The following is a 22,291-nucleotide window of genomic DNA, read 5'->3' as shown; positions in this document are numbered from 1 at the left end:
GAGAAGGGTTGCCCAGGAAACGGCTTCGACGCCCAGCAGGAGGTAGGACAGCGGAAGAGGGAGTCTCTGGGACGTTCGGAACCCCCTCCCTTGGCCGAGCTAGGCCCCTCTACCGAGGTGGGGGCCCAGCAACTAGGCGCGGCTCACCCGGCGCCCTGCAGAAAAGAAAGTGGACGAGTCTCCGCCTCTCTGAGCTCACTGTCCTACAGCCCAGGTTAGGGGATCCCAGGGACCCGCCCAGCTCGGTTGTGGGGGATGCGTGGGTGCTTCTTCTAGCGCATCCCACACCATGCACTGCGTGGGAGGGTGTCAAAGAGCCCCAGTGACTCCCGCGCCGCCATGCAGGAGGAGATATAATAAAGCAGCAGGCTTTATTTACAGTCTGCGCGGGCCTGGACACAATGTCATGAAGTAGGAATTGTTCCCATTTTACAGATAGAATTCAAGGCTCAGGAAGGTTAAGAAGCTTGCTTAGGATCCCACAGCTGGTGAGAGGCAGAGGCAGAATTCTGGCTCTAAAACCTTTATTTACCACTTGTTGATTTGCTAGTAAGGGCTGGAAGCTGTGTGGGTGAGAGGTTTAGGCACTGAAGTCCCTTGGTTCAAATTTGACCCAGAGGCCACTCGTCAGGCCCACTTGGTTGCCTGAGTGAGCAGGGACACCTCATTTCTGAGAAGGACTCATGGAGGTGCTGTCACTTATGTGGATGGGGAAGCTGAGGGCTGTGGCAGCCTACTCTGAAGTGGAGGAAATAATAACAATGCTACCATAGACTGAGAGTTTTCCTATATACCAGTCAGACACAAGTGTAACTGCTTTACATACATTGCCTCAATCCTAACAACACCATGAAGTGGGCAGTTGTTACTCTCACCATTTCACGGATGAGAAAACTGAGGCTCAGGAGTTGACATGTGGTTGTGATCACACAGAATCTACTTTCTTCACTTGGCTTCCTGGACATCAGGCTTTTCTGATCTTCCTCATTTCACTGGCCACTCCTCTGTCTCTTTTCTGGACTTCTCTCTTCCCTGGTTGTTGAAGGCCCCAGGCCATAGTCCATGATGCTCTTTTCTGTCTACACAGAAAAGAGTGTGATTTGTATTCAGTAATATCTGTATGCTGATGACTGCAAAATTTTCCATCTCCAGCCCTGACCAACCAACTCATATTCCACTGCCTCTCTTACTGGCATCTCAAACTCAGCACCTACTCCCTACACTCCACTCCCATTCTTACTTACCTCAGAGAATGGCACTGTTGTTCATCCATTTCCCCCAAGCCTCGAACCTAAAAGGTGTCCTCAATGTGCTTTTCTTATTCTTAAATGCCGTTTCCAATCCCTCAGCAAGTCTTGTCAGTGCTACCTTCAAATTATCAAAATTAACCACTTGCTATCTCTGCTGTAACTGTCCTGGACCAAGCCACCATCATGTTGACCTGGGTTATAAGGTAGCCTCCTACTTGGTCACCCTGCTTCTACCTCCACCATGCCCCCTCCCCAGTCTATTCTCCAAACAGCAGCTAGGGAGATCTTTGTAAGCGTAAATCAGTTCATGCCATTTTATTTTGAACGAACCCCAAATTTGTAGAAGCCCTGTCTAATCTGGTTTCTATCTCTATTCCCCTTCCTCTTCTCCTATCACCCTCTACCATGCTCTATGTACTTTAGCCACACTGACCTAACTGCTGCTATTCCTTGAACTTGCCCTGTTACTTCCTACCTCAGGACCTTCATACTTGCTGTTCACTTAGCCTGAAACACTTACGAAATACTTAGCCCCATACTTCATTCAGATCTCTCAACTGTCACCTTATGAGAGAGGTCTTCTCAGACTACCCTATGTAGAATAGTCCCCCACCCAAAGCTGCTTAACCTGCTTGATTTTTTTCAGAGTAGGTATCACTACCCAGAATTATACATTTAATTTATTGTTTGTTGTCTGTCTCTCTCATTAGAAGATCAGCTGCATGAGTGCAAGAACTTTCTCTCTTGTTCACTACTATATCCTCACCTCCTAGAAATGAACCCGACACATAGTTGGCACTGAATAGATATTTGTTAAAATACCTGTTAATGAATGCTTATGATCATCTTGATAATGTGGGAAGGGGAGAGGGGAAGAACTATTGTAATTAGAACACAAATTCAAGAGTCGTTCACCAGGGAACTGGTGAGGGTGAAGCTGGCCCCAACAGTCTATGCCTAGAGAAAAATGCCTGGCTAATAAGTGAGGATGGGTCAGAATAGTCCCCTATCTGAAAAATGTGAGGAGGGGAAAATGGAGGTGTATCTTCCATGTGTCCAGATAATGACCAGGAGACAGACTTGAGGGGAGGCTAGGGGTCACAGACCTACCCCAAGACCCTCGCTGTGGCCAGAAAGCAGGAAAAGGAACAGTACTTGCTAACTATCTCTTGGGAACATGCAGAGTCCACTGAGGCCTGAGACAGCCTCAACAGCCCCCCACCCAGAGGTGCCTAGAATTGGTAAATTTCTTGCTTCACAAAGGCCCAGAAAGTCAGAAACTCTCCGGACAACATTGTCCAGCTGTCTAAACCTGAACTGGAGTTACAGACAGAGACAGGCCCAAGATAACCTTCTCCAGTTCTTTTCACTCTCGGCTTTGTCAGGTGAAAAATTAATACCATGGGGAGATACCTGGAGGAAGAAGTAGCAGTGCTGACTGGACAAAAGCTGGGATCTGCGTGGGTTTGGTAGTTTGCCCATCCAATGCTGATCTGCCCAGAATCACCCCGCTGTCTGCTCTTCCCTGCAGGCTGCCTTCAGCTGGTTAGTGGCATTTCCTCTGCCCTCTCATAGTACCCTCATTGCACCTGTCAGTTTACATTTGTTTCACCCTAGTAGATCAGAAGGGCATATAATAGTGCCTGGCACATGGTAGACAGTTATTTATTTCTGTGTAACACACCACCCCAAAGCTTAGTATCTTAAAATGAGCCATTTCTTTCTTAGAATATTGTGGGTTGAGTGGCAGTTCTGCTTCACGTGGTATCAGCTGGGGCACTGGCACAGTTGGAAGTTCCAAAATGGCGTCACTCACATGGCTGGCAGCTGACACTGGCTGGGGGCTGGATTAGAATGGGTCATGTTTCAGGAGCCTTGGTTCTTCTGCACATGGATTTCTCCACAAGGGCCTCTCACATGGCTACTTGGGTTTCCTCACAAACTGGAGGGTGTGTTCCTACAATGAGCATTTCAAGAACAAGGTAAGAAAATGCACATCCCTTAGGGCCTAGCCTTAAGCATCAGTTCTGTGGGCATTTTAGTTAAATTACGGGGCAGCCCAGATTCAAGGGGAGTAGAAATAGACTCTACCACTTGATGAGAGGAGGGGTAAAGAATTGGCAGCCATCCTTTTTAATCCACCATAGTTTGCCCAGTGGCCATAAATTTCAATTCCTCGAAATCATATCATCTAAATTAGGTCCAGATATGGTTCCTCAGGTTCAGTGACGTATGAACTATAAAACAAATAACCTTCTTCCTCTTCCTAATTCAGTCCAAAGGCCACTAGGTAGGGATGAAACAAGGTAGGAGTCCAAATGTCATAGGCATGGATAGTGTGTCAAAGCTCAACTGAACAAGGAGGGGAGGGCAGCCCAGCTCAGGGTGTCAAAAGCCCAAGCAGAGTAAAGAGGGCATCCATAGAGCATTAGGGTATTAGGGGTTTCTGTGAAGTAGGGCAGCCCAGTGCAGCGTGTTGGAGCCCAAGTGGGATGAGGAGATTGTTAAATACAGGGAGATTGATTAAAAGTAACTATATATATACATAATGAGAGTCACCCAAGTTTCTGACTGTCCAAGAAGGGAGTTACAAATATGGACAAATAGAAAACTAAAATGAACTCTGACACTTTACTGGAATTGGAGAAATTGCTGTGAATTCATAGTTTTCAATATATAGATAGATAATGAAATAAATATAGATGTGTGTGTGTTTATATGTAAATATGAGGGAATATCTGGGAGAAGTCCTGAGGGCAGAAACTTCCCAATAGCAATGAGCACATCTATACCCAAATCTTGGTTTCTAAATACCATTTTCGAATAAAAGAAACTAGATATTCCAGGAGAAAAGGCTGATCTCAGGGATATTACAAGATAAGCCTGGAAAATCTTGTGCCAGAAAGTAACAAAGAGCTCAAAGAATGACGACAATATGTCAAAAGAACACAGAAATCAGTTTGAAAAGGCTCCCATTGGCCAAATCTGGAACAATTTGAGCATGAAGATAAATATTTATAGGAACAGTTTACAACCACTTGAACAAAATAGGAAACCATGAGTTCATACTGATATAAAGAAACTTTTTTTACTTTATTTTATTGGAGTATAATTGATTTACAAGGTTGTGTTTCAGGTATACAGGAAAGTGATTCAGTTATACATATACATATATTCTTTCTATTTTGTATTATTTTCTCATATAGGTTATCACAGAACATTAAATTTTTTAAATTAATTTACTTATGGCTGTATTGGGTCTTTGTTGCTGTGCACAAGCTTTCTCTAGTTGCAGTGAGCAGGAGCTACTCTTCACTGCGGTGTGCAGGTGTCTCATTGCGGTGGCTTCTCTTGTTGCAGAGCATGGGCTCTAGGCACACGGGCTTCAGTAGTTGTGGTGCAGTCTCAGTAGTTGTGGCTTGCGGGCTCCAGAGCACAGGCTCAGTAGTTGTGGCGCACGGGTTTAGTTGCTCCGCGGCATGTGGGATCCTCCCAGACCAGGGATTGAACCCGTGTCCTCTGCATTGGCAGGTGGATTCCTAACCACTGTGCCACTAGGAAAGTCCCTATCACAGCATACTGAATAGAGTTCCCTGTGCTATACAGTAGGTCCTTGTTGGTTATCTATCTTACATATAGTAGTGTATGTACATTCATCCCAAACTCCTGATTTATTCCTCCCCCCACCCACATTTCCCTTTTGGTAATCGTAAGTTTGTTTTCAATATCTGTAACTCTGTTTCTGTTTTGTGAATAAGTTCATCTGTATCATTTTTAAATTAGATTCTACATGTGAGTGATATCATATGATATTTGTCTTTCTCTGTCTGACTTCACTTAGTATGATAATCTCTAGGTCCATCCATGTTGCTGCAAATGGCATTATTTCATTCTTTTTTATGGCTGAGTAATACTCCATTGTATATATGTACTACATCTTCTTTATCCATCCCTCTGTTGATGGACATTTAGGTTGCTTCCATGTCTTGGCTATTGTAAACAGTGCTGCATTGAATATTGGGGTACATGTATCTTTTTCGATTATGGTTTTCTCTGGATATATGCCCATGAGTGGGATTGCGGGATCATATGGTAATTCTATTTTTAGTTTTTTAAGGAAACTCCATACTGTTCTCCATAGTGGCTGTATCAATTTTCATTGCCGCCAACAGTGGAAGAGGGTTCCCTTTTCTCCACACCCTCTCCAGCATTTATTGTTTGTAAGTTTTTTGATAATGGCCATTCTGATGGGTGTGTGGTGATACCTCATTGCATTTCTCTAATAATTAGTGATGTTGAGCATCTTTTCATGTGCTTTTTGGCCATCCGTATGTTGTCTTTGGAGAAATGTCTATTTAGATCTGCCCATTTTTTGATTGGGTTGTCTGGTTTTTTGACATAGAGCTGCATGAGCTGCTTTTGTATTTTGGATATTAATACCTTGTTGGTCGCTTCATTTGCAAATATTTTCTCCCATTCTGAGGGTTGTCTTTTCGTTTTGTTTATGGTTTCCTTTGCTGTGAAGCTTTTAAGTTAACTAGGATAAAGACACTTTAATGAGTAATGAGATATTTACATAACTTCAAAGTACCTCCCCCACAAAACACTTGTGATTTCAATGGGAAACATTAGAGGAATCCAAATTATTAAACATTCTACAAAATAACTATCCTGAAATCCTAAAAAATGTCAAGATCATGATAGTCAAGGAAAGACGGAGGAACTGTTCCCCATTAAAGGAGACTAAAGAGAAGTGAATGCCAAATGCATCACCGTGATTCTGAAGTGGATCCTTCTGCCATAAAGAATATTTGGGGAATAACCAGTGAAACTTGACTGGGGCCTAAAGGTAAGATGATAGTAAACCCACGCACATATGGTCACCTAATCTGTGACAAAGGAGGCAAAAATATACAATGGAGAAAATACAGCCTCTTCAATAAGTGGTGCTGGGAAAACCAGACAGCTACATGTAAAAGAATGAAATTAGAACACTCCCTAACACCACACACAAAAATAAACTCAAAGTGGATTAAAGACCTGAGTGTGAGGCCAGACACTATAAAACTCTTAGAGGAAAACATAGGCAAAACACTCTTTGACATAAATCGCAGCAGGATCTTTTTTGGCCCACCTCCTAGAGTAATGAAAATAAAAACAGAAATTAACAAATGGGATCTAATTAAACTTAAAAGCTTTTGCACAGCAAAGGAAACCATAAACAAGATGAAAAGACAACCCTCAAAATGGGAGAAAATATTTGCAAACGAAGCAATGGACAAGGGATTAATCTCCAAAATACACGAATAGCTAATGCAGCTCAATATCAAAAAAACAAACAACCCACTCAAACAATGGGCAGAAGACCTAAATAGACATTTCTCCAAAGAAGACATACAGATGGCCAACAAACATATGAAGAGATGCTCAACATCACTAATTATTAGAGAAATGCAAATCAAAACTACAATGAGGTATCACCTCACACCCATCAGAATGGCCATTATCAAAAAACCTACAGAGCTTCCCTGGTGGCGCAGTGGTTAAGAATCTGCCTGCCAATGCAGGGGACACTGGTTCAAGCCCTGATCTGGGAAGATCCCACATGCCGCGGAGCAACTAAGCCCGTGAGCCACAACTACTGAGCCTGCGCGTCTGGAGCCTGTGCTCCGGAACGGGAGAGGCCACCGCGACAGTAAGAGGCCCGCGCACCGCAATGAAGAGTGGCCCCCGCTCACTGCAACTGGAGAAAGCCCTCGCACAGAAACGAAGACCCAACACAGCCAAAAATAAATTAATTAATTAATTTAAAAAATAAATAAAAATTTAAAAACCTACAAACAATAAATGCTGGAGAAAAGGGAACCCTCTTGCACTGTTGGTGGCAATGAAAAATTGATACAGCCACTATGGAGAACAGTGTGGAGCTTCCTTAAAAAACTAAAAATAGAATTACCATGTGATCCAGCAATACCACTTCTGGGCATATACACAGACAAAACCATAATTCAAAAAGACACATGTACCCTAATGTTCATTGCAGCACTATTTACAATAGCCAGGACATGGAAGCAACCTAAATGCCCATCAACAGAGGAATGGATAAAGAAGATGTGGCACATATATACAATGGAATATTATTCAGCCATAAAAAGGAATGAAATTGGGTCATTCGTCGAGACGTGGATGGACCTAGAGACTGTCATACAGAATGAAGTAAGTCAGAAAGAGAAAAACAATGTGGAATCTAGAAAAATGGTACAGATGAACCGGTTTTCAAGGCAGAAATAGAGACACAGATGTAGAGAACAAATGTATGGACACCAAGGGGGGAAAGCGGAGGGTTGGGGGTTAGGGGTGGGATGAATTGGGAGATTGGGATTGACATAGATACACTAATATGTGTAAAACAGATAACTAATAAGAACCTGCTGTATAGCACAGGGAACTCCACTTCACTGTACAGTAGAAACTAACACAACATTGTAAAACAACTATATCCCAATTAAAAAAAATTATAAAAGGAACAGAAAAAAAAAAGCAATTCACTGCCATTTAAAAATGAAAGAATAAAAAAAGAGTTACATATAAAAAAAAGAAAGGGCTTCCCTGGTGGCGCAGTGGTTGAGAATCTGCCTGCCAATGCAGGGGACACGGGTTCGAGCCCTGGTCTGGGAAGATCCCACATGCCACGGAGCAACTGGGCCCGTGAGCCACAACTACTGAGCCTGAGCGTCTGGATCCTCTGCTCCACAACGAGAGGCCGCGATAGTGAGAGGCCCGCGCACCGCGATGAAGAGTGTCCCGCGCTCGCCGCAACTGGAGAAAGCCCTCACACAGAAACGAAGACCCAACACAGCCAAAAATAAAAATAATAAATAAATAATAAATTAAAAAATTTAAAAAAAAAAGAAAGAGAAAAACAAATATCATATGTTAATGCATATATGTGGAATCTAGAAAAATGGTATAAATGATCTTATTTGCAAAACAGAAATAGAGACACAGATGTAGAGAACAAATGAATAGACACCAAGGGGGGAAGCGGGTGGATGGGATGAATTGGGAGATTGGGATTGACGTATATACACTCTTGATACTATGTGTAAAATAGATAATTAATCAGAAACTACTGTATAGCTCAGAGAACTCTACTCAGTGTTCTGTGGTGACCTAAACGGGAAGGGAACCCAAAAAAGAGGGAATATATGTATACGTATAGCTGATTCACTTTGCTGTACATTAGAAACTAACACAACATTGTAAAACAACGATACTCCAATAAAAATTAGTAAAAAATTAAAAAAATAAAAGTATTTGCCCTGTTGGGCCATCACACACAAAAAAAAGATGATAGTAATATATAATGTTAATTTCTTTATTTTGATGATTGTGGTTATGTTGGAAATATGCACGTAAGGTTTTGGGTAATGTGGCATCATGTCAGAAATTTACTCTCAAAGAGTCCAAAAAAGTATTTGTACTAAGCTTGCAACTTTCCTGTAAGTTATCTTTTCCCTTATAGATCCAACATACAATGGGAAGACAGAGACAGGAAAATCATAATAGAAACTCCCACTTAAAAAGGGGTAATAAAAGGCACATAGCGGTCCTTAGGTCTTTAGGAAATCTGAGATCCAATAGCGCAAATGTCACCAATTCCCCCTGCTCCAGGAGCAGGGAATGTGATTCTCTGTGGCTCTTCACCCTCTGGGCTCTTGGCTCCATCCTCTGGGTCATTCCTCCTTTCCCTTGTTTGCAGCAGAGTAATTTGTTCAGGCTGCTTTGCTAAGTGCCCAGTGTCCTCATTTCATTTTGAACTGTCTTTGCCTATTTTAGTCCAAGCTAGTGGTACTTACGCTGGTACAATTCTCATGGAGGGGAAGAAAATAAACAAACAAAAATATTGTGCATTTCCCATGAACCTTACTGAGTTTCACTCCATTAGACAAAAACTATATCCCCAAACCTTAAGATAAGTTCCTCCCTTCTTTCGGCTGTGAGTCGGGGTACTATGGGAAGCACTTTTGTCTAGCTGAGAAGTCTATAAGACACTGCTTGAAATCTATGAGATTGTAAAGAGCCACAGTCACATTCTTGACTTTATCCAAGCTTTACTGGGAGTGTCCTAGAATTAATCTTTTCTCTACGTTTTAGTTTACTTTGAGTAAGCTGTTTTTGCAGTCAAAAACCCTGATTGGGGTTTCTTAGAAAAACTAGGTGGTTTTCTGCTTCATATAGTGTTGGCTGGGGTAATAGAATGTCTGGAAGGTATAAATGGCCTTATTCACATGGCTAAAAGTTAGTGCTGGTTGCTGTCTGGGTGTTTAGCTGGAACCCTTAGCCAAAGGTCTCAGTTTTCCTCCATGTGGGCCTCTCCACATGACTGCTTGGGCTTCCTAACAGCATGGCAGCTAGACTCTAAGAAGGCATATTCCAAATGCATAGGAGGGAGTGGAAGATCTGTTAAGGTCAAGTCTTGGAAGTTATTCAGTGACACATATGCCACATTCTATTGGTCAGAACAAGTCACAGAGCCAGCCCAGATTCAAGAGGAGGGGAAACAGACTTCACCTCTTGATGAGAGATGTGGTAAAGAATTTGTGGTCATCTTTAATCCATCACAACACAAACTGTTTCTCAGGATGGTACTCCCATCCACACTTTCTTTTGAGTGTCCAGCTGGACTTCTTCCCATGACCTGAAGTGAGGTTGGCTTCCTCCTCTCACTCTTTACCCCAAACCCACAAAGTGCCTCCAGCACTGGGTCTGTGCCCCACAAAGTGACCTTGGCCATCCATTCCCAGCAACATCTATACCCAGGACAGGATATACCCACAGTCTGTTGGGATGAGTTCCTTCCCTCAAGTGCTACTTCCTCAGATCCTAGAAAGGCCAGCAGAAGCCTGAGAACTGCCTTCAATACTGTATCTGAAAGTCTGTTGGAATATCCGATCTGTCTTATTGCCATAATGATGCTACGTAGCAAATAACCACCAAATCTAAGTGCTGTACAACAATAAAGCATTTATTTCTCTCTCATGTGTCCATGTGTTAGCTGGGGCAGCTCTGCTTAAGGCTTTAGGTCTGTAAGTTGCCTAGGTGAGTCTACTCCATGTGTCTCTATTCTGTGATACCTACCAAGGGCATGTTTTTCACATGGTAATGGCAAAAGCACAAGATGGGTGAGCAAAAAAATCCAATGCCTCTTAGAGACTATGCTTGGAATGGTCACTTCTACTCACACTCCGTGAGCCAAAGCAAATCACTTGGCCAACCCAACATTAGCAGGACAAGAAAGTGTATTCTATCTCTAGTGGGAGGGACTTCAAAGTCACATGGCAAAGGGATTGGGTACAGGGAGTGGTGAAGAATTCAGAATAATGCAATCTTCCATTCCTTTTTTTTTTTTTTTTTAACAACTCACAATTTGCAATTCCTCTGGTCTCCCCACCTCCAGTTTCCTGCCCTTCCCAACCTGTCCTATGGACTTGATCAGATTTAAGAATTGGAGAGAAGTTGGAAGGACACCAACTCTTCCTTCACCCACACACAGTAGGATCCCCCAACACAATATACTCTCTGAGAGTTCATCCAGTTTTGTGTGCACACCTCCAGCGACAGTGAACTCACTATATTATGAGGCAGCCTGCTCTGTTGTGGATATCATGGACCCCAAAATTAAACCCTTCTCATGTTAAGCTGAAACTCGCTAGTAGCAGTGATGCTAGCTATGTTACATGGAGCCACAGATAATAAACTGAATACTCTTTCACTTGATGGTCTTTATTTTTATTTTATTTTTTTCTTCGTTGGGTCTTCGTTGCTGCACGCGGGCTTTCTCTTGTTGCGGGGAGCAGGGGCTAGTCTTCGTTGCGGTGCGTGGGCTCTAGGCGTGCGGGCTTCAGTAGTTGTGGCATACGGACTCAGTAGTTGTGGCTCATGGGCTCTAGAGCGCAGGCTCAGTAGTTGTGGCACACGGGCTTAGTTGCTTCACAGCATGTGGGATCTTCCTGGACCAGGGATTGAACCCGTGTCCCCTGCATTGGCAGGCAGATTCCTAACCACTGTGCCACCAGGGAAGTCCCTTGATGGTCTTTAACTTATTTAAAAACATCAGACATATGCCTTCTCCCAACCTAAAGACAATTCCTCTCTAGGCTGACTAATACCTATCATTTCTACTGTTCTTCATGCTTCATGGTTGAGTTCCTTCCCTGTCTTGATCATTCTTCTTTGACCAGGCTCTAGCCTGTCTTTCCTCCATAAAAGAGCAGTGCCCAGGACTGAATTCAACACTCCAGCTGGGGTCTCAGCAACAGAAGAGAACAGGACCATCACTCACCTCCATAGTCCCAAATACTGTACTTTCACCAATGCCTTCTAACACAACTTTCACTTTTTGATGTTCATGTTAAAGACAGGGCTGAAGACAAATCCTGGAACAGTGGAAACTTGAATCCTTTTGAAAACAGTCCTTGTACCAATCAAGGTTTTTGACTGCATAAACAGTTAATTACACCACTGCTCTGCCACAGCCACCACTGCCAGGGAACACTCAACATCACCACTTCGGGACTGGCCAAGCTGCTGCTGCTGTTGCCATGAATACTTCCTACCCTACATCTGCCCCTTAAATTCACCTCCTAAAAATTAAAAGTCCTTGGTGGGGGCTTCCCTAGTGGCGCAGTGGTTGAGAATCTGCCTGCCAATGCAGGGGACACGGGTTCGAGCCCTGGTCTGGGAAGATCCCACGTGCCGCGGAGCAACTGGGCCCGTGAGCCACAACTACTGAGCCTGCGCGTCTGGAGCCTGTGCTCCGCAACAAGAGCGGCAGCGATAGTGAGAGGCCCGCGCACCGCGATGAAGAGTGGCCCCCGCTTGCCACAACTAGAGAAAGCCCTCGAACAGAAACGAAGACCCAACACAGCCAAAAATTAATTAAAAAAAAAAAAACTTTAAAAAACAATTTGCTTAAAAAAAATTTTTAAAAAAAAGTCCTTGGTGGGAGTGGCTGAGCCCAATTCACATGATTGAGCCCTGGCTGCAAGGAAGTGAAAAGGAAAATCTTCCCCTTTCTGCTTCCATGATGGGAGCTAGGGCACTACAGCCCTCCAGTACTAAATTGTTATAACTAGAAAATTCTTGCAAAATAAGATACGGGTTTGCATGCTGAGTGGACAAATGCAATGACATAAGTTCACTCCAGTCATTTAGCAGGTTACTTTTCCTCTTAATCATACTGTCATCTAACCCATATTTCCCATTTTATCCACACAAGGATATCATGGCAGAGATTGTTAAAAGCCTTACTGAATACCCAGTTTACTAACAGACAGGCTATCAAATGCAGTTCTGTGATCTGTCAGTTCAGGGACCTGTCAAAAAAGAAATTTGATTGTCCTTGCCCTGAATTGTTCTGAGAAATCTCTCCTTCCTTTATTATTTTTTTTAATTTATTTAATTTATTTATTTTTCGCTGCATTGCGTCTTCGTTGCCACGCGCGGGCTTTCTCTAGTTGCGGCGAGCAGGGGCTACTCTTCATTGCGGTGCGCGGGCTTCTCATTGTGGTGGCTTCTCTTGTTGAGGAGCTTGTTGCTCTTGTTGCTCCAGGTGCACAGGCTTCAGTAGTTGTGGCACGCGGGCTCAGTAGTCGTGGCTCAGGGGCTCTAGAGCGCATGCTCAGTAGTTGTGGCGCACAGGCTTAGTTGCTCCCCGGCATGTGGGATCTTCCTGGACCAGGGATCGAACCCGTGTCCCCTGCACTGGCAGGCGGATTCTTACCCACTGGACCACCAGGGAAGTCCCTGTACTTCCTTTATATTTTAAAAAATCTATTGTTGGATAAGAGCATAGTCTGCAGAATCAACTTTTTCTCCCTGTAATGGACAGGTGTTAATTTTGTCTTCCCTGTATTCACTCCTCATTCTGGTAAAAGATGTCCACTCTTCCCCATGTGGTTGGGATAGTCTAACCTCATCACGGTCCCCTGAATGGATGTGGGACTCATATCTGGCCAATGAGAGCACTGTTTCCCTTTGGCCATAGTGATAACGTTCAGGAAGCAAAGATCCCCTCCGCCCCCAAATTTCTGTACGTGTTGAGAGGAAAGGCTCTTCCTTTACTCTAGGGTGGCCAGCCTGGAGTTGCCGAGGGTATTGTATTAGTTTTCTAGGACTCCTGTAACAAACTGCCACACGCTTGTTGGCTTAAAACAACAGAAATTTACTCTCACAGTTCTGAAAGCTAGAAGTCCAAACACAAGATGTCAGCAGGGCCATGCTCCTTCTGAAAGCTCTAGGGAATAAGTCCTTCCTTGCCTCTTTTATCTTCAGTGGCTCCCAGCAGCCTTGGCATTCCTTGGCTTCTAGCTGCATCACTCCAATCTGCCTCTGTCTTCATAGGGCCTTCTCTGTGTGTATCTTTTTCTTCTGTTGATGTGTCCTCTTCTTATTAGGGCACAAATCACTGTAAATAGGGTCCACCTTAATCTTGCCTTAACTAATTACATCTGCAAAGACCCTCTTTCCAAATAAAATCTATTCTGAGGTTTTGGGTAGACATGAATTTGGGGGTTACACTATTCAGCCCCCTACAGCTACCATGCAGAAAGAGCCTGCCTAAGAAGCCAAAAAGGAGGCAGGGGGGTGTGCCCTGCTATGGCCATATCAGACTCTCCCTGGACTGATCGGTTTTGTGAACTGGCAAATCCCCTTTCCCTTTTTCCCCTTAAGTCTGTTTGAAGTAACAGAAAGAAACCAACTACCACCCCTCCTTTTTCAAAACTGGAAGATCATCTGCACGTGACCAATGTTCCAGACTTCTCCCTACTGCACTCATCCTCCAAAATCTCTGACAGGGATTGAGCAATCTCATTTGGAAGTTCTCTTAGTGCCTTGGATTGACTTCATTTGGCCAGGAAACAAATTTATTTTGAGCAGCTGGACCATCTCCTGCAATGTCTTCCAGCTTTATACAGACCACAAAGAGAAGTGGGCCCAGAAGTGAAGAGTGATTACTGCCCAAGTTCCCGAGGCTTCTTGCCCCATTTGTCCCTCCTGCCCATGGATTCTGTGCCTCAGGATCCATTCTCCTTCTATTGGAACCTTCCTGGTATTGCACGAGTGAATTTCAGATCTTTACAATCAAAGAGATTGACAAAGAGCCATGGTCATATAACAAGTGGGGACACAATTGGAGAGGGTGAAAGGTAAGGGCTGCTGAGCCTAGGAATGCAGGTCAATCTGGGTCACCGAGCAGGTGAGTAGAGGAGAGGCCATTCCTGGCAGGAATGAAGTTTCAGGAACCAGAATAGAAACTTGCTCCCGGCAGGCAGAGTGAGCTGGGCCCTGCCCAGACTTCCTTGGAAGCCACCTGGCCTGCCTGCCATCCTCACCTGGGCATTTCCCAGTCTCCCTAGTTGTGTAAGACTGGCCACGCCAGAAGGCACCTGTTCCCACTAGGTTCTGAGGGCTGCAGTGTCCCTGCTTTGTTGCCTCCTGATATTATAGTCCCCCCTCCTAAGTGTCTGGAAAGAGCTGCTGCCAGCTGGCTGTTATTCTGCTCACCTTCCCAATCAGCACGTCACTCTGTCAGTCTCTAGCCTGGGAGTGTGAGGAGGAAGTTGGCCTGCAGGTTGGTCCTGAAGGCAATGATCCAAGCCCAGCCCTTTCGTTACAGGTAGGATGATCAACTTACCCCTGTTAGCCCACAGTGGCCCCACAGTGGTTTTAAAACTGAAAATCCACATCCCAGGACCCCTCTCAGTTGTGGGAAAACCAGGAGAGTTAATCAGCCTAATTATAGAGCCCCCAGGACCTCAGTGGAAGCCTGCCTTAGCATTGTGCCTCAAAGGCACCATCCCAGATATGGGGACTCCAGCCTCCAAATCCTGCTCTCCTAAGGATTCCCATACAACTGGCATTTCTGAAACCACTGCATCTCTCCATAAGCCTGCAGGCAGTATGGCAAGTTAAGTGCACAGATTCTGCACATTTGGTGCAGACCCTGGCACAGACAGTGGGAGGACCAGCCTGACTCTAGAGGCTTCACCTGGTCCTCCTCTCCCTGGCTCTGAGATGGGGCCTCAGAGGAGGGCCTGATTTCTTTCATTTCTGGGCAGAATCCTTGAAGAGGAACGCTCATGGGGCCCGTTAGAAGGGCCTAGCAGAAAGGGATGCACAAAGGACCTCAATGGCTTGGCCAGCGCTCTGGTATGGATGGGGGGCCCCCATGTCTCTGGTCCCCTGCCATCATGGTCAGCTGCGTCCCTCAACCTGTTTCTCAGCAGCTGTGCCCTCACACCTGTCAGCCAGAAGTAAGAGATTCCAGGCCAGGAGCACTGTCTCCTGAGAACTCCGCGAACAATCACAGCACACCTTGAGGACTTTCTCTGTGTGTGTGGTGGGGAAGTGTACGGAGCCTCTGCAGACAGCTAATCCCCACGACCACTGACAACTGGAGGTGGGCGCTGACTACCCACAGAGGCGCCCTGGCCTGTGTTCATTTCTTCCTCTCTGTTGACCATGGGGAAGTGTATGCACCAACGCCGGCTTTGTATGTCACGATGAAAGCAAATCCCAAAGCCCTGGTGCTGGGTTTCAGGCCCTTAGGAAGAAAACCCCAGGAGTGCCTGGAGGTCTCCCCACCTCCCCTCAGGCCAGCCACACCAGGCCAGCTCTCAAAGGCCTCTTGCGTCTGTCTTTTCTCTCATCTTTCCCCACTCTGATAAATGTCTTGGGATTAGCCCTTCTGTGTTTATTGGATGAGCAATTTGTGTCTGTCTGAAAAGCTGCATCTGAATAATATTTGGCACGAGCTGAAGAAATGTGATCTGCCACGTTCCCCTCCAGGCAGCTCTCGAGCCAGCCCATCTCCTGCCAACAGTGCTATACAGCTCTGCAGCTGGCTCTGCAGCCTAAACACATTTGTGGGGTGAGGAGAAGGGGAAGTGGGTAGGAGGGTGAGGGAGGTGGGCACCAGAAACCCAGAGTGACAGAGCAGCCTGAGCGAATCTGCCAATCATTCTGGAGCCCCTCTAATAATTTGGGGACATCACAGATGCCCCAAATGGGGCATGCCCTGGTGGTCACCAGGGCACAGGCGCACCAGGGCACCCATGCAGCTCAGGAGCGCGGGTGGTTACCTGGGCCCAGAGTCCCAGTGTGAACAGCAGCTAAGGAGATTCAAGGGAGTCCAGGGGGTGGCATGAGGATCTCAGGCCTGGAATGGTAATTAGCGCTGGGCTCTTGAGGTCTGAGTGTTTGTGTGGGATGGGGAGTGGTAGGATGCACTGAGGCTGTTTAAATTTTTCCTGATGCTGGGACTTCCCTGGTGATGCAGTGGATAAGACTCCGCACTCCCAATGCAGAGGGCCAGGGTTCGATCCCTGGTCAGGGAACTAGATGCCACATGCATGTCATAACTGAGGGTTCACATGCCACAACTAAGGAGCCTACGTGCTGCAACTAAGAAGCCGGTGAACCATAACTAAGGAACCCACGAGCCACAACTAACACCCAGCACAACCAGATAAATAAATAAGTAAATGTGAAAAAAACATTTTTTTTCCTGACTCCTTCTATACGGGCCCTGAAACTTGGGAGCACAGAGCTTGCAGTGACAATCAGGCAATCCAGTCATGAGGTGCTGAGGATCATAGAGAAAGAGGCAACTTGGTGGATGTGGATGTATCAACAACCTCCACCCCCACCCCGCCCCAGAAGCCTCTGTTTTTCTCCCGCAGCACCCTCCCTACTCCTGTGTTAGGGTCCACATTGCTTCTCCTTGAATCCCACGACTCAGGTCTCCGTCTTTCCACCACCTCTGCCCCCCTCTCCCCAAGTCAGTGATCGGATTAAAGGCAGGACATCGTCCCTGGGCCCCTAACAGCGAGCACAGAACTGGCCAACGAGGAGGCATCGCCGTGGTTTAGTGAGTAAAGGAATGAATTAGAGAAGTTGGGAGCTCAGACCTCATGGTCACAGATGCACAAGACGACAGCAGATGGCAGGTCAGACAGAAGCAGCAGTGCAGGAAGTTGGTTCAGGAGTGAGAACTAATCTGTAACAACACCATCCCCAGAGTCAGCCGAGGCCCATGGGGAAGGCCAGCTCCTCAGGATGGGCCCCTTGCAGCCCTTTGTACGTCCATCTTAGTGCTCCACATGGTTCCATCCATTCAGTTAATGTGTTTTGAATCTCTCCCTTGTACCATGCTCCATAGGGTACCATCTGTCCCCTCAAATAGAAAAAAAGCAGATGTACCCATAAAAAGGTAGGAGAAACCAGTGCTCTTACAGTGGCACAGAGAGAAGGCTATAAAAGTTCAGAAGAGAAAGAAGTTAATTTCACTTGTAGGAGCAAGGAAGTCTTTATGGGGATGGGGAGATGCGTAAGACCTGGACCTGGAACAAAGTGCACATGCATCCAGGTGTGCTGTTCATCGCCTCCCACTGCCTCCCACGCCCACCCCCAGCACACACCCAATTTGGTGGCCATGGTACATTTTGCTGACTGATCCTTTACTCTTTCACTGAGCCCAAGTATGTCTACAGAATCCTTCTTAACACAGCAACACAGCCCAGACGATCAGAGCAGGCACACGAAACGCATTTGCCACCCCACACCTCGGAAGGTGTGTACAGCCGGGACATACAGGAATGGGAGACAGAGGGAACAGAGTGAGGACAGGCACCATGGTGGGAAAACACTGAATGCATCTGGTGAAGGTGAGTGGCGCGGTTAGACTTGTGGGTAAGGTTTGTGAACGGGGAACAGTGGACAACATGGCTGAGAAAGTAAGTTGAGGCAATATCTGGATTAGGGTTTTGCCAGGCTAAGGCATGTGGGCTCCGGCCTGCGGGGGGCAGAGGCAGTCGCACATCTGTTCGGGGAGACATTCTGGCGGCAGTGGGCAGGGTGGGCTGGGGTGGGGAGAACCTCGAGGCGGGTAGACCAGCCAGACGACCATCCCAGGCAACCAGTGAAAGAGCCTCCTCTAAGCTCCTGCGGCACTTGCCGAGCACATCTGTTCAACACTCACCCCACTGTCTCTCTCAGAGCAGTCTTTTGACGGCCTGATGGCCCCACAGCCTGAGGGTTCCTTGACAGCAGGAACTGCCTCTCTGGGGCCCCAGGCCTGACTTGGTTCTTGGCAGGTGCTCCTTATACATTTGCAAAGTTACTGAATAGGGCAGTGAAGAAAAGGACAAGGAGCGTACAGAGAAGGGCACAGATTTCCGGGATAACACCCTGTTTAGCAAGTGCAGTTCCTCGGGCCTGGGCACTGGCGCAGCTGTCTTTTGGTGTGTGTGGAGAAGTAGAGGCCTGCGCGGGCAGTGCTGGCGGGGAAGGAACTACAGCTCTCTCCTAGGAGCTGGCAATTGCCAAGACTCTGTGTGAGTGTGTGTGCGTGTGCGCGTGTGTCTTAGGGAGGGAGGGCTTTTCAGAGCGAGGTGGACAGGAGACCCCATGATCTGTACTGTCCTAAGGTGCCGTAGGAAATGTATTAAAACTCTTTTGATGGCAGTGACAGAAACTCAGTGCAAGCAATCTTAGAGAAAATGGGACATTCATTGGCTCATACGGTGCCTTTGGAGACAGCCAAAACTAAGGGTTCCAGTAATGTCAGACTCTTGCCATTTCTAATGTCAGCTTTTCTCCACTGGTCAGTCAGCCTCACTCTCGAAGCTGGACTCCTTTCACAGGAGCTGGAAACATGGCTACCAGGAGCCTGGGTCTCACCTCGGGGAGCTTCCCCACCAGAAAGGCACCAAAGGCTTCTTTTCTCATGTCCCAACTTCAGAGTTCCCAGGAAAGGACTCTGATTGGCTCTGCTTGTGTCAGGAGCCTGCCCCTGGCCTAAGACTAAATGCAGTGGCTAATCCGGAAGCAGGGCCATGGAAGAAGGAAATGCTTCCACCAAAACCACCCTAGCTGAAGTGGTAAATGGGTATTTCCCAGAGGAAGAGCCAACAGTAATAATCCTGTCTGAGTGCTTTGCATAAATTAACTATTCCTCACAACAACCTCAACAGGTGTTACTATGTTACTATTGTAATCATTGTTACCCTTGAGAATTATTACCTTGGGAAACCAAAGCACAGAGAGGTTGAGTAACTGCCATAGAACACACAGCTAGTAAATAGCAGAGATGGAGCTGAGATTTAAATCTACTCAATCTAGCTCCAGACCCTATATATTTCTGTTCTGTTATATTGCCTATTCACTACAGAAGGCGAGAAAGCAAGGTGTAGGGCTATGAGGAAGAAACCTACACAATTTCTCCTGGGAAGATCCAAGGCCTGAGCTGAGGCGCCTGTGGCAAGTGATTGGCCCAATGTCATGGAAATCTGGAATAAGAAACACCACCACCCATCTTAATCTCACTGGAGATATCTGAAAAGGAATGTTTCATTTTAACTTCTTTTTTCTTCCATCTTTATTTACTTAAAGTAGAATTAGATGAAGCCAAGAAAAGCATGAAAGAACAATGAGGTCCCATTTTCACCTATTAAATATCTAAGCAGCCGTGTAATAGTCATGCTGGCAGTGGTGGGGAGATGGTTTGCTTCTAAACGCTGGCAACAGGACAAAGCGGTCTAACCAGTGAAAAAATTATTTGGCCATGAGGGTCAAGAGCTTTAAAAGCTTTCTTTGACCTGATCACCTCACTCTTTAGAAACAGCTCATGGAGTCATAAAACAAAACCTAACTAGTGCCATGTGTGAGAGACACATCTAAAATAGTGCTCCTCAGAAAGACTGAAAGTAAAAGAGAAGGAAAAAATAGAAAACAAAACAAATACCACATATGCAAATACAAGCAACGACAACAACAACTAAAAAAACCCAAAGGTTATAGTATTAACATCAGACACGGTTGAATTCACAGAAAATCAGAAAACAAGATACAGGAGAAAATGTTGTAATGATAAAGGCTGAGAGCCACAATGAAGATCTGTCATCAATACTTATGCACCAAAAATACAGTATCAGAGCTTATAATGCAAAAACAATAGGAAGTACATGGAGAAATGGACAGAAATACAGTAATAGTAGAAAATTCTAAGTCACCTCTTTTAGCCCATGACTGATCAATAAATCATACAATAAGTAAGGATATGGAGGACTTGATTTGTTAACTTAGTAAGGTAGATCAAATTAAAAGATATCAAGCTCTGTACCTTGAAAACCTAGAATATACTCTATGAGATCATTAACAAATGACCACATGAAAGGCCACAAAAAACAAACAAAATCTCAGTACATTTCAAAAAGTAGGATGAATACAGATAACATTCTCTAATCACAATGCAGTAAAACTAGAAAGCAATAGCAAAAACAGAAACTGAAGAGCAATAGAAAAGTTGAAAATTAAACAAAAAGAAACAAACAAAAAACTACACCTGAATGGAATATTATTCAGTCTTGAAAATGAAGGCAATTCTGACCTATGCTACGACATGAATGAACCTTGAAGACATTATGCTAAGTGAAATAAGCCAGCCACAAAACGACAAATACTGTATGATTCCACTTACTTGAGGTATCTGGAGTGGTCAAATTAACACATCACATTGGAAACAACATATAATGGTCATTTCCAGGGGCTGGGACGAGTGGGGAGTGGGGCGTTGTTTAATGGGTATAGACTTTCAGTTTTGCAAAATGAAAAAGTTCATCTTATATTTTGCACAGTAATGTGAATATACTAAACATTACTGAACTGTACATTTGAAAAGGGTTGAGGTGGTAAATTTTATATTATACGTATTTTAAGAAACTTTCTCTTAGTTAATTCTCAAAGTGTAAAATACCTTTTGGAGAAAAAAAAAAAAAAAGGATAATTCCCAAGGAAGTAGTGCGAAAGACAAGTCAAAGGAACGAGCATTTCTGTGGTTATTGTCTAAGTTTCACATAATCTCCAGGGGAGTATTTAGAGGGGTAAATTCTGAACAGCACAAGCTCTGAGAATGACACGTTGACACTGCTCAGAAAAATGTTGGTTTTCTTCCTGCCCTTAGTCAACAAGCATGTGTGCCAGGCCCTGTATTAGGCCCTGGAGAGACCAAAAAGTATTGAGTCTGTCTCTCCTCGGTGAGGACAGCCTGGGGGAAGGCAGGCTTTGGGGAGTTATGTACCTCATGAACCAGAGCCCGGCTGGACCCTGCCTGAAGGGCTACAGGAAGGGGAGGAGGAGGGGGAAGAGGCCCTACCAGGACAAGGACATTGGAGCTGGCCTCTAAGAGAAAGCTAAGATTTCACCAGAGGAGAAGTGCTGTGAAGGGCACTGCAGGCAGAGGAAACCACAGAGCAAAGGCCAAGAGAACAAAACTGAAAATTCTGTTCAGCCCCACCAGGTACTTCCAAGCAGAAGGAGAAGGAGAGGAAGAGGGAGTACAAACAGCCAAGGGTGGGTCCTTCTCCTCTCTGAAGTTAACGCCCTCCTTACCTGGGCTTCTGATTGTGGCCTCCTCGCGGTGACCACAGGTAAATCATCTCACCTCACTGACAGTCAGCTTCCTCATCGACAAAATGCAACTGATAATGCCACCCGGTTTCATGAAGATCAAATGAGATAAGGTGTGTTAAGAGTCTAAATGTCCATCATCGGATGAATGGATAAAGAAGATGTGGCACATATATACAATGGAATATTACTCAGCCATAAAAAGGAACAAAATGGAGTTATTTGTAGTGAGGTGGATGGAGTTAGAGTCTGTCATACAGAGTGAAGTAAGTCAGAAAGAGAAAAACAAATACAGTATGCTAACGCATATATATGGAATCTAAGGAAAAAAAAAAAAAGGTCATGAAGAATCTAGTGGCAAGACGGGAATAAAGACACAGACCTACTAGAGAATGGACTTGAGGATATGGGGAGGGGGAAGGGTAAGATGTGACAAAGTGAGAGAGTGGCATGTACATATATACACTACCAAACATAAAATAGGTAGCTAGTGGGAAGCAGCCGCATAGCACAGGGAGATCAGCTCTGTGCTTTGTGACCACCTAGAGGGGTGGGATAGGGAGGGTGGG

The 22,291-nt window shown here is 45.3% G+C and overlaps 1 pseudogene across 1 annotated transcript in view; it reads right to left on the bottom strand.

Annotated features, from left to right (window-relative positions):
- Nucleotides 1-507: 507 nt before the first annotated feature.
- The window catches only part of LOC309633528 (syntaxin-17 pseudogene), a 33,114-nt pseudogene continuing 11,330 nt past the window's right edge, over nt 508-22,291 (bottom strand). Inside the window, exon 2 of the transcript XR_014249584.1 lies at nt 508-5,787. The product of XR_014249584.1 is annotated as a syntaxin-17 pseudogene (transcript). The remainder of the gene's footprint in view (nt 5,788-22,291) is intronic.

The sequence above is a fragment of the Balaenoptera borealis genome (assembly GCF_965194805.1).
Source record: "Balaenoptera borealis genome assembly, chromosome: 8".
Classification (NCBI taxonomy): Eukaryota; Metazoa; Chordata; class Mammalia; order Artiodactyla; family Balaenopteridae; genus Balaenoptera; species Balaenoptera borealis.
This window is presented reverse-complemented; position numbering and strand designations above follow the sequence as displayed.